This window comes from Podarcis raffonei, chromosome Z (genome assembly GCF_027172205.1).
Source record: "Podarcis raffonei isolate rPodRaf1 chromosome Z, rPodRaf1.pri, whole genome shotgun sequence".
Lineage (NCBI taxonomy): Eukaryota > Metazoa > Chordata > Lepidosauria > Squamata > Lacertidae > Podarcis > Podarcis raffonei.
Genome location: NC_070621.1, coordinates 28,607,421 through 28,620,532, shown reverse-complemented (window position 1 = coordinate 28,620,532; position 13,112 = coordinate 28,607,421). Strand labels below are relative to the sequence as shown.

Below are 13,112 nucleotides of genomic sequence, written 5' to 3'. Positions count from 1 at the left end.
ATATTGGGCCTGCAAGAATTGCTGAGTGGGTTTGTGTAGAAACTGGCCTCCGGCAAACTGATTTTGATTCAGATGCTGGTATCAAAACTGATGTATTGTATGTTCAGTCGTTGGATTTGTGCACGGAGCCATATGCAGGATGCCGGGGCTGTTTGTGCTTCAGGTGTGCGGATTTGTGTTTCAAATGGCAGGTAGTTGAAAGAGGCTAGTCTTTCGAGGGGGTTTGTGCTTATGGGTGCAATGAAGTGCCTGAGAAGTAGGTGAATGTAAAAGAGCTCATATTATTGTTCTCTTGCGGTAGTGGAGTTCAGCAGTCAGACCTAAACTTTGCACACCTGCCATGTCAACTTGAATCTCTGCTATGTTGCAGGAAGTCCCCTTTAGTGCCCTCTTCACTCCACCCACCCCCTCAGCATACTCCGGTGTATCCCAGTTAGAAAGCTGACCTTTCTATTGATCACTGCTCCTTTTTGGAAGGGTTTGTTCTAGCACTGCAATCAGATATTTCCTTTTGCTTTTATTACCTGCTGCAAATTATTAGTCCGGGGGCACGGAAAGGTGATGTCTTTCCTTTCTTCTCTTCTGCTTTCTCTTCCCCTCCCCCTCCCCCTGGTGCTGCTGTGTCTGAATGCCACGTAGCCTTCTGGCTATTCCCCTTTGACTAGAGTGAGTGCACAGCTTTTAGATATACTGTATAGTACCTTCCTGAACTTCTCTCTTGTGTAAAAGGTAGTTACTGTAGCCAGCAGATTTGGATAGATGAGTATTTTTACCCCATGCTTGTTCCTGGCTTTTGAAGTAGCAGAGGTTCAGCAGTCAAGGCAGAAACTGTTGTGATTATTCAATAGGTAGCTATACAGAACTGCAGTCATCAGCCCTCTTTTTCTCTGTTATTAAATTCGTAGGGCTTGTGATTCAGTTGATGGAAACCCCCAATCTTGCAGAACCCCTTTCTCAACATATGGCAAGTGGTGTGTTGTCCTGTAATCATGCCATTTGGCTGTCGATGATGCAAAAGCTGGCAGGTGTACTTAACTCATACTGTTTGTGTGTGTTTCCTGTTTGCATGCATGTGCATTTCCAGCTTTTACTGTATTCAAATGTAATGAAGAAATGTTTATATTTTTGCCTTTATACTATTTCTTTCATACTGCTGTATAAAACATACTTGCTTTTTATTATTGAATTTTTAAGAATGCATGCTTTGTTCAGTATTCACACATTTATGCTGGTAAATACATATGTATGCTTACGATGGCAAACTGTAATTTAAACTAAAAAAGTAATACCTGCCTACATATGCCATAACGCTAGCTTGAAATCCAAGTGATTTTTCAATAGGCTCATGACTCTTGTGATTTCAAGCTGTTTAAATAATAATAAGAGTTCAAGTATAGTTGCATCTCTTTGAGCCATAAAGATTTACACTGGATATGTTGTGATCGCTGAAGAACAGCATAGTATAATCTTTGATTCTGTTATATTGCCTGATTGTTCCAAGATTTATCAAGCTTGTCATTTGAAGAAACCAACTTAATTTTAATCTGGGTATGTAAATTGATAGCTTCAGTTGTGTGTTAGCCCCCCCTCCACCCAACTAGAGTTGATTATTAAGAGGTTGGTGTAGCTACAAGCTGGGAAGTGTTGTGGCAATTATTGAGGTGATGTTTGCGACTCCCTCTAATGTAAGAAAAGTCCTAAAAAAAATATAAATATTATTTCTCACTTCTGTGAAGCTCTGAGTAACCCCTTAAGCTTTGTAACAGCACTGTGAGGCTGGTTATGCTGAAGGTTAGTAATTTGTCAAAGACCACTGATGTTGCCAGGGCAACTTACAAAAAGTTAAAATAGCAATAATATGTCATAAAGCAAAACAAACTTAAAACAATAACATTTAAACTTTACAATATAAAAGAATAGTAAAAATCAATCAGTGGGGTCTTATTTTTCAATTCTCTCCCTCTCTCCCTCCCCACCCCCATGTAGAACTAGTGGGGATGGGGAGGAAGAGAGAGAATAAGATGCCATGCAATAAGAAAGAGTTAAGTCCCACCTTGGGTGGTACATGCCAGCAGGTCTTTGGAAGAGGTGGTTCATCTACTACTTTGTGCACACATGTACACACACACACACTCACTCTGAACAGGACACTTAAGATTGCATACTAAAATTACTTTTGGAATTGCTGCACTGTGAGGGGAATAAGGGCCTCTTAACAACTCTCAGCACCTTTAACAAACAACAGCTCCCATAATTATTTGGTAGAAACCATGAGTGTTTAAAATTGTATAATAATGCTTATATCAGTGTTCAAAATTAGCCAGGTGCCAGGCACATTTTGCACTTGACTTTCAACCACTTGTGACCATGTGAAGATGCCTGGGTGCCAGGATGACGCCTGACATCTCCACCATTTGAGGATCATTGGACCTGGACTAGTTTCACACACTAATATCCCACCCTGTAAAAATTTAACTGCTATATTTTATCTGCACAATCAGAATGAATTTCTGGAACCAAACTGCTTTTTCTGTGAAGTCTGAGCAGGAGCAGTCACCATTAAGAAAGAGTTCGAAATAGGCCAGTATACATGTGCACTGTCCTTGGATCAAGTGACATTTCTTTTTTGAGGTCTCAAGGTTCTTAAGCTCAAGGTTATCATCTGAACAAGCCAGATGCTTAACTGAGAATCAATCATAGTCAGTCCATCATTTGAAAAATAAGACTTTCAAGCTGTCTTATCCCAAAATGGCAAATGGACATTCCATTTTGGTGACTGCAACCTTGGTTTAATGAGCCAGCTGGCACCTAGCTTATATATCTGAGTTTCTAACTCTGTATGGTGTAAATGTGGCTCTGGTTCCAATCTGTATGATATTGCAGCCCAAGACTTGATTATAACCAGTATGTATTCTGAACTTTCTTATGCATAATTGATCATTTGGTGCAAAGTGTTAGGAACCATTCTGTACACACCCCAATATTGGTTTCAGGTGGCCTTTAGGAATACATTTTTTTATTTATTTTAAAGCCTGCTGTGTAGCCTAATTAAAATGACATTAGTGATTTATCAAAGGAATTTGTCATTGCACATAGACTTCCCCCTGAAACAAGCTTTTTTACTCTCCTCCCTTCACCTGCTTTGGAGAATGCTTCAAAAGACATGTTGTGATTAAGTTTGCCAAGGTCAAGGTGGTTAGTTTTCAGCTGTTATCTCTTCTGCAAACCAGACTTTAAATGAAAAGGTTGGGATTCCTTGGTGAGGAACACACACTGAACTCTTTATTACATTCTGGAAGAGCTTATTGTGGAGGCAGCCATAATTTATTCCCTCACTCGTGTTAACACAAGCCTTTCTGTGTAAATTGATCAGTGTGGACACACCATTTCTTAGTGATTCTGCAATCTGATTGCTCGAAAAGGCTGCACCATGGGAGCTCCCAGGATCCTCAGATTTGCACAGATGTTGCACACAAATGATCTCACGCAGATCAGGGTCCTTCCACTGCATCAGCACAAACATTTACTTTGGCAAATGGATGAACAGGTCGGAAGGTTGAACTGAGAGGTGGGTAGACAGAATAGTGAGGGAGGGGTTAGGGATGCACTGCTTGGTAAGCACACTTGCTTGAGGGTGGCAGAGACTTACAAAATACTGTCTCCCCTTCCATTGGTGCCCCTGAAGTGACCAGAAGATCTAGAAATGTGTGGTCTTACAGGCAAACCTTTCTGTAAGTAGCCTGGATGGTCAGAATGGTAAAACAACCCTGCTTGAGCAAACAAAGGGTGCATCTTCTTTCCATGAATCCTTTGGCACTCACCCCTAATTCTCATGTTTCCTTGTACATGGGCCTACAGCAAAAACAAATTATTTCCTTGTGAACTGCTGCCTCCACCCCCAACCCACTGCACACACTTTATCCCCTATGTTGAATTTTAAGCTCCTTGGCGAGGGACCTGTCATTTTGTACTCTGAAAAGCACTATGCATACTGGATAAATTAGTCACAATAGTATATTCTAACATCCTGTGGGAATGGGAAGCCCAGAGCAGGGCATGAACACAACAATATTCCCTGTACTTTTCCTGCCCCTGCCCCTTCAGCTGATATTTGAGGAAATGCCACCTCTGATCCCCAGGTTCCATTTAGCTATCATGTCTGATAGCTGCAGCCAATTGCAAAAAAAAAAATGTCCTGGCTTTCTGAATTGGGTCCTGCCATACTAGTTTCCTTGGTATTTGAATACCCCATCCTTAATCTTTTCCCAAGCTGTATTGGACTCTAATTGATGTACTTTGAAGTTGATGCTGGTAAAGAAGATCTATTTTGGCAGCCATATGCTGAATGTTGCAATGTGAATGGGTTGAACGCTGAAGTTCAATGCCAGATAAAATATTTATTTTATTTTATTGAAAGAATCATTCAGTCTAGTTAACAGTGTAACCTTACTGAATGTTCCCATTGCCAATCAAACTTTCCATTCTTTGTTAATCTCTGGTCCCATTTCAGTGTAAAGAACAGCTGTGTACATGTGACTTACTTACTATATGTTTAAATATTTCACTCCACATTTTTCAATGAATTTCTCATTATTTTGAAAATAAATTACAATCAAGCCTCAAATAAAACACCACTGTTTGCCTACAGTCTAGAAATCTAATGCTTATTCCTAAGAATTTGGGAGTCTAGTTATTCCATTAGCGGTTTAGAAATAGCTAGTAGAAACTTGAGAGTCATACTTCTTATATTCATTTGACATAGTATTTTGTATTTCTGGGTGAAAATGCGTAGGGCTGTTATATCTATTTATATATATTTGACGGTATTGAAAAGTATAAATAATAAAATGTATAGTAATGTTTGTTCTCTTTGAAATAATTGCTTGAGAAATCTGAAATAGATGGGCATGGGTAAGCATAAGAATGACTAGTCAAATCTTCCCCCCATATGATCCCTTTAAAGCAATGTTTCCCAACTTCTGATGGCACATTAATTTTTGGGGTTAACATTAGATGCTAACTGTTCTGCCCCTAAAAAGATACATATTCCCTTTCTTGACTGAGTACTAGTTAGATTAATAGGGTTAACTACAAGAACAGTGGTCAAGTGTCCACCTTGCAACTGAAGGAAAGTCACATTAATATTGCCTCCCAGTTTCTATCACCCCCCTTTCCACAGGTGGGCTGGCTTCAGGTTTAGGATCCTGCTGTTTGCCAGTAATGATGTATGAGGGATTAATCTGTGTCTATCAGCTACAGTGTGGGCTTTGTCATGTGATGCTGGTATATCTTCTGCTGAATCCTTCTGTCCTCTGGATTGCATTAGTACTATATTAACAGAGAAATGGTGCCAGTGCTGTATAAATCCTCCCCATTCAAGATACAGACACTGGTTGTATCTCAAATTATGGTTTTGATTTTTTCAGTGCATATTTAATTAAGCATTTCTTGTGACACACATTTTGGGAATTACTGCTTTAATTTGTTCCATAATTTAACTTTGGAATTGGTGAACTCACCAGCTTACTTCGATTCAGCACCTACTTGGTTGGATGGCTTCTGTGGAAGATTTGATTGGCTCCTTCTCTATATAATGCCTACCAGCTACCACAACTTAATTTTCTTTCTTTTTTAAATTTGGTTTTGTTTTAAAATGAACTTGCTGGCATTTAGCTAGGTTGTGTTGACTTTTTTTGCCAGTGCTCTGTTGACTCATTTCACATTTAGTGCCTGTTCTGTTTCAGTTACAGATTTTGCATGACTGCTTTAATATAATGTTAGAATTCACTTTGGGTGCTTTGTTGAGTTTGAAACGAAGGTCAATTCGCTTTTATTTACTATTGATTTTTAAGAAATAAAATAAAAGCCCCATTAAAATCCATTTCTCTTTTGCCTAAATAATGTGAACTATATTTTAAAATGAAATTATAATTAAACACAGTTTCATCACACTCCCATGGATGCTACAGCTGTTAAAATGTTGGTTTCTGGAAGGGTAGCTGTCTTAGTTCACTGCAATAAATCACAAAGAGGACTAAAGACTAGCAAATGTCCTAAGAAACATATTATCTAAGTGGGGTCTTCGAACCATTTTGCGCACTATTTTACTTTAGTACACACTGCATGGATGTGGGTGTGTTAGATGTAGAAAAAGTATTGTTCTTATAAATGATCTCATTCAAATGTAACATGCTTTTGGCTTTAATGTACTTTTTCACCGATAAGCAAAGTTCATTTGCCTTAGAAGTTGGGATGGGGGAGTCTAGCTTGCAGCTGGCAAGCCAGTGTTTGTAAATGAGCCTTTGCTTTGGTAATGAGAATTGCAGCTTAGGAAGAGTGTTTTATTTGATAACTTGAGTTTTTATCAACACTTCTCTTTGGCACTTGGTTATACGCAGAGATAATGTTGGTTGGCACTCCCCACACAGCCCCAGATGACAAAATAAAACAAGGAAAAGGGAGAGTACGGTATTTAGAAGTCCTGGGTGCCAGAGTCATTTTAGTAGCTCAGGATTTTCTCCAGTTTTCTATTTAAGAAAAGTACCCACTTTCCCCCCTAAATACATTGCTTTGTACATACAAAATGATATTTTTAACATAATGCCCATTATTTTTCCTCTTTCCCTTTCCTCCATTTCTTCCCCACCTTATATTCTGAGCTAGAAAGTTTGAGAGTGGGGCAAATAGGTTGCTTTCCCTTCCTACATTTCTGGCTTTTGCAGTTGGATGCACAAATGCCTGCCTGTCTAGTTCTGATCCATTCTACCTGGTACCTTGGGGAAATGATACTTTGTGGGGAAAGGAAGGTAGAGGTGTCCTGGGACATCTGGTTGGCCACTGTGAGAACAGGTTGCTGGAAAAGTTGGGCCATTTTCTTATGTTATTTTGTTCTTATGTCACAACTGTAGGCAAGGATCATTCAGCACCAAAGCACCAAACAGTGAAGCTCTACTCCACCCAGGCAAAGGGAGCAGGTAAGCAGCCATGGAACAACCACCCAGGAATCATTCCCACAGAAGACTTAGAGAGTTCATCTTTCTTCTTTCCCATCCCCTCAAATGGTATGACCCAATCTTGGGTTGTTGTTCATTTAGATCAGGATTCAGTTGGCTGTCCCTTGCAGCCAACCAACCACATTTCACCAGAGTTTGGCTGTATATTGGATGCTGCATGCTCTTGAGCCTTTCTGCTTGGAAACTCCCGATCCAATTGATTGAGATGGAGTGTTGGTATTACCCTATAACTAGATTTTCATTTTTTTAAAATTTCGTTTTAAAGCTACAGTTTTACTGAGAATAATTAAGTGTGTAGCAGTGGCTGCTGCTATATTTGAGCAGCTAGACCAAAATCATAACATCAGTGTCAATTATAAGCAGAAAAAGTATTTAAAGTCAAGTGAGTTTTCCTTGGACTATATGTGGACATTACAAGCTGGGAAAATTAATAACCCAGTCTTATTATTTTAAACTTTGGTAGTGTTTGTGTTCAGCATGTAGGGTTCCCCTAAGCCTCAGGTCCCTTGCTCTCTGGAGAATTCACAGAGGATTATCTGGGGGAGGATTTGTTAGGCACTACAGGATGTGGCCATGAGTCACTAACAGTTCTGGCACAGAAGTTGTAAAATGAAGAGAAAGAGAGACAAGTTGCTGCTGTGAGGGTCTCCATAAGTACAGTACGCTATATATAAATAGGGTGAAGAAGTGTCCCATACTCTTAAGCTTAAATCAGTTCTGCTAAAGTATGGATCTCCTGCTGAGTCAGATAATTTTTGAAAGATAAGCATGAGACTTCTTGATGCATTAAAATGCCCTTTAAAATTGAATCCAGATATTAAAAAAATGAGGCAGAGTACATATATTCTTTCACTCTTGGGAAAAGTGAGATGAACAAATCTTCCATATTGGATTATCATCCTGACCATCACTTCCCTGAACTAAGGGATTTGTATATTCCTTGTAAAATTGTAGTACCATTTTTCAGGAAGTCAAAATTATTCATCGAAAAAGTGCTGGACTTTGTAAATTGGTGCATTTTGTTTTGAATAATAATATTTTTGCTAGGTAATAATGAGCTATTGGTTGTAGTTAAGTTATTTCTACTTAGAGTAGAACTATTATTATTATTATTATTATTATTATTATTATTATTATTAAAATTTGTATACCACCCTATAACTGCAGGTCTCAGGGTGGGTCACAGGATAAAATCAGAATATAAAACCACAAAATACATAATCAAAATAAAAACAAAAACAACCCAATAACCCCCCAACATATTGAAATAAATGGATCCAAGTTAGTCATGTCCAAAAATTTCAGTGGGTCTGCTCTGAATAGAAATATCATTGAATGCAATCCTATGTCTTGCACTGTCAGATCATTAGTGTACCTGCCCTAGTATTGCCAATTGACTGGCAGCAGCTCTTCAAGATCTCGAGGTAGCTTGCTCTCTTCCCTCCCTTCCTTGCATTATTAAAATCCTACCTGATGATTTGTGAGAATATTTCAGGGGTGGGGAACTTTTGGCCCTCCAGGTGTTGCTGAAATACAACTCCCATCAGCCCCAACAAAGATAGTCAGTGGCTAGTGATGATGGGATTTGTAGTTTAGCAATATATGGAGAGCTGAAGGTTCCCCACACCTGGAATATTCGGTCATGGTACTTTGAGATGATACCCACAATGCTAGAGCCATTGTAGAAGTCCTGTCCTGAATGGTTCTTGATTTTTTGCTTTCAAATGAAATTAGCTGTTTATTTGTTTTACTGTTACTACTTGCAGTTACAACTGTAGCCAAGCAATACCATGGGGTGTGGCTGACATGGTGCATCTCCCATTCTAGTAAACCTGTTGAGCTTCCCGCAAAGCAAATGGTCCACTTTTTCTCTCCCCCTTCAATGTGATTGTGGGGTATATGAAAGAGAACTCTTGATGGGATCTGGATAAATGACAGCCAGTCTTATTCACCCATGGTTCCATTACACTCCGTTCCTCTTAGCTTATGGGGCATAGAGGAAACGAAGTCCAGGATTCTCAACTGCAAGGTAGACTCATCCTAGATGATTGCATTGGAAAGTTAAGTTTGCTTGCGGCAAGTTTAAGCCTATACAGATCTTCATAATAATGTGGTAAATGAATCTCCTAATGCTAATACGGAGCTAATAATTTTGCTTCAGACACTTCTGCAGACTTCTATCTTTGTAGATGACACACACACACACACACACACACACACACACATATATATATATATATATATGGAGCGATAGCATAGTTCATAAGGAAATCTACAAGGAAGTCTCTTGTACTTCAGAGTGTTTCAGGAATTGTATGTTTTGTTTTGTTTCTTCAAAAAACCCTGCAGTGGTTTATCCCTGCCACAGCCAAAGCTGTTTCACATATTAATTATGTGGCTATTTTCCATCTGTGAACACAGAAAATGTTTGACTATTTGTACTTGTTGAGCAATACCTAAGAAACATGTCCAGTGTCTCAACATAACCTGTGGTAGTTTTCTGGATGGAAGCCAAATATTATACGCAAAAGAGGGGTGCATATAATCTCCCTTGGGAAACATTTAACATTATTTCTAAAGATTTAATAAAAACATATATTTAGTTTATGAACAGATTGCTATTATGGAGAGGTGATGGTCCATGCCACCCCCTCCTTCCCGAAATTAAGTTATAACGGGGTTTCTGTCAAAAGTCTTTTTTTCCAACCTCCCTTGAATTTTGCAATATGGAAACCAATTTGCCTGAAATGTTCGTGTGTGGTCCTGCTGTAGTGGAGAGAAGCCCTTTCAAAAGTAATCTAACAAGGTGTTACAGATGTGTTTAACTGGGGGAAATAGCAAAGGAGAGGCGGTCTAGAAGTTTCAGGTTTGTAGAGGGCTTTGTCTTCAGTCATGGGGACTTATTTCTATGACTGCTTTCATATTATAGGTTATTCAAAAATGCCTGCCTGTGGGGATTTTTGTCTTTGCATTTGCAGGGCCAGACAAACATGAGTTATACTGAATTGTATGTTTCTCAAAGTTCAGTATTGGGGTCAATGAGTCAGAAGCCCAAAAGAAACTACTAAGGTTTTTTTCTTGCAGGTATGATCCAACTCTAGGCATCTTACTTCACATGCAAACCTTTCTTAAAGTTTGGTACCTTTTTAACAGTGTGTTTTTTAATTAAAGATCATGCTGGACTTGGTCGTAGCTGTAAATGCAGTACTAGCTGGATCTTTCAGCAACCTGAAAACACATTCTTAAAAGAAGTATGGGATATTTAAAAATCCATATTTCAAGGCATAGTCATGCTTCATGAAGGGGGGGGGGACAGGAACAGGACATTTCTGTTCCCTGAAGTGTTCCTCCTCTGAGATTGCCGGACTGGACTACAGTTCATTTAATGTTGTTGTTTGTAAACCTCCTTTGTTCTCAGAACAGCCAGATCTGAATGTGATATTAGCTTTGATAACTGTGAGCCACAAGATACAAGAAAGCATTAAGACCATTATACTTAAGTTATATGCCCTTTTCCAGGAAAGACCAAATAGCTTCCATTGGGATTCACATATTTTGGCCAGCACTGGTAGCCATGCCAAAACTTTAGTTTACCGGAGTCCTGCTGCTCCCCTTCTACTTGACCCCACTCTATGTCTCAGCACAGCCCCCCTTTCCCATTCCCCCTCTTCCCATGTCAAAGTTGAGATGTAGGGAGAACAGTGATTCCTGGTCACCCCAGTGCTTGGCTCCAATATTAGAGCTGGAGGGAAGTAAGCAGAGTCTTGTTTAGAGAAGAGTGGGTAGGTGGTCTGAGCACCTCCATGACACAGAGATTGAGATCTTTCCTATATGTGTGCTGCCTATCTATAGATTAGAACACCTGTAGGAACAATCAGTAGTTCTGAATTATGAGCTTCTGGTGCCCGTTATTTTTTGAAACATTTGGGGAGCAATCCAGCTAAAGTTAAGAACCTTGATTTCACTGTGGAAAATGTTTAAATCATAAGAGCCTTGCTGGATCAAACCAAAGGCTCCAAATTCGATGAGAGAGCAGCAGATCCCCTATGCCATTTTCCTACTTCCTATCCAGTTTTCAGAAGGGCCAACTTTCTGCCCATGGGAAATCTGCACACAGGACCTGAGTGTAACAGCGGCCTCAGCAATTGGTATGCAGAAGGGCTCTGCCTCTGACAGTAGAATATATACTTTTACATTTGTGATGTGAAAATCTGGAAAACACACTATGGCTTTTCAAAAGACTACTTCTTAAAAACTCATCAGGGCTACTCTGAATGGTGATTGCCCAGATTATCTATAAATATTACTCACTAGAGCAGAGCTTTCCCAACTTTTCATGTTGGTGACACACATTTTTAGACATACATCATTTTGCGATACAGTAATTTTACTAGCAAACTGGAGGTTAAACTAACCCCTTTCTAGCCACAGGAGGAGTGCAGGAAGCATTCACATGACATACCTTCACACTGCAGCCGACACACAAACGTGTCACAATACACAGTTTGGAAATCTCTGCACTAAGGGTGTTTGGTACTTCTGAGTAGGCTTTGCAATTGTGGCTATTGGAGACTTTTCTGTTAAGTAAAGCTGGCAGGTCTTTGGTTTTATGTGAACTGTAGTGGTCACACCAGCTGATGAGGCTGTGGACAGCTCCGTGTTGTATATTAACATTGTAACATGTGCCTCTTATAAATTCAGCCTTTTAATAATGGATTTCTGATGTTTACTCAAAAAACCCGATCTCTCAATGCAAATCACATGTTTTAAATCATGTCAGATCAAGAGCTGTCAACAGACATAGCAAACACAAGAAAACAATAGCCCCAGTAAATAGCACAATAACATACAACTCATACTCTATTTAAGCTTTGAAGTACATACTAAGGTATTAGATCACATGGAGGAAGAAGTGGACCTGCTTCTTCAGTTAATATAAGAAATAAAAGCCAGCTATTGTCCTAGCTGTCTCACATTCTAGGTCCTGGGAGTTTCCCAGACCTGGCTATAGCATGTGTGAAGCAAGTAGGGGAATGTCTGCACAGGAACCTGGTCTCAAATCTTTTGGGCCTTCTCCCCACCCACTCCAGCTGCCTCTAGCTTTCTCTTTCTCCCTAGATGTGTTCCTGGTTTCATATCATGCTTTCTAATCAGTAATTAAGCTACAGTTTCCTGTTTGGGGCATTACAGGAAGCTGTGACTTAACAAACTCTGGAAATTTTGGATTATGGTACACAGGAGGATGGAGGATAGAAGAGGGAGAAGGAACATTTATTCCCAGTCCAATAAACCAGTTGACTGAGATTGTTTTGTCTGAATCAGGCCAGTGTTTGTGTTCTAGGTGTAAAGGGCAATACAGTGGTACCTCGAGTTACAGATGCTTCAGGTTACAGACTCTGCTCACCCATAAATATTACCTCGGGTTTAGAACTTTGCTTCAGGATGAGAACAGAAATCGTGCAGCAGCGCTGCGGCAGCAGCGCTGCGGCAGCAGCGGGAGGCCCCATTAGCTAAAGTGGTGCTTCAGGTTAAGAAAAGTTTCAGGTTAAGAACAGACCTCCAAAACGAATTAAGTTCTTAACCTGAGGTACCACTGTACCATGATTTAGCTTATTACTAGTGTTCAAAGTGCTTCACACAGGTAATCATTATAACCTTTGCAACAACTCTGTAATGGTATTATTATCCCTGTGTTGGGGGCTAAAACCAGCTAGTAAATTTGTGGTTGGGGTAAGATTTGCACTAGAGACTGTTGCTCGCTGGTCTCTTTGCATGCATTCTTTACATGCAGAAGTTCTAGGTTCGATCTCACCCTGGATACCTCCAAATAAAAAGTTATGTGACTTTGTTGCTCAATTCAGTCTTTTTATGTGGCTTTTAATGTATTGTGACTTTGCTGTTAGTTTTTATTGATTATAGTCTAGTAATGGTTTATTGTAATTGTTGAGAGTGATAATTTCTGTTTAATTATCACGAGCTGCTATTTTTAGAGTAAATTTTATTGTGTAATATATTCTAAATGGATTATGAAATTTTGTATAAGTTATTTATTTTAAAGTCATATTTTTATTATGACTTCATTTGCTCTGGATTGTCATA

At 39.4% G+C, this 13,112-nt stretch overlaps 1 protein-coding gene across 3 annotated transcripts in view; it reads left to right on the top strand.

Annotated features, from left to right (window-relative positions):
• The window catches only part of FNDC3A (fibronectin type III domain containing 3A), a 53,382-nt gene that overhangs the window by 1,101 nt on the left and 39,169 nt on the right, over positions 1 to 13,112 (top strand). For 2 of the 3 annotated variants that reach the window (XM_053374756.1, XM_053374755.1), the window contains exon 2: positions 6,909 to 6,974. The exons of the other annotated variant lie outside the window; for it this stretch is intronic. The gene's annotated coding sequence lies outside the window, so the exon portion shown is untranslated. The remainder of the gene's footprint in view (positions 1 to 6,908; positions 6,975 to 13,112) is intronic. 3 annotated transcript variants of the gene reach the window in all.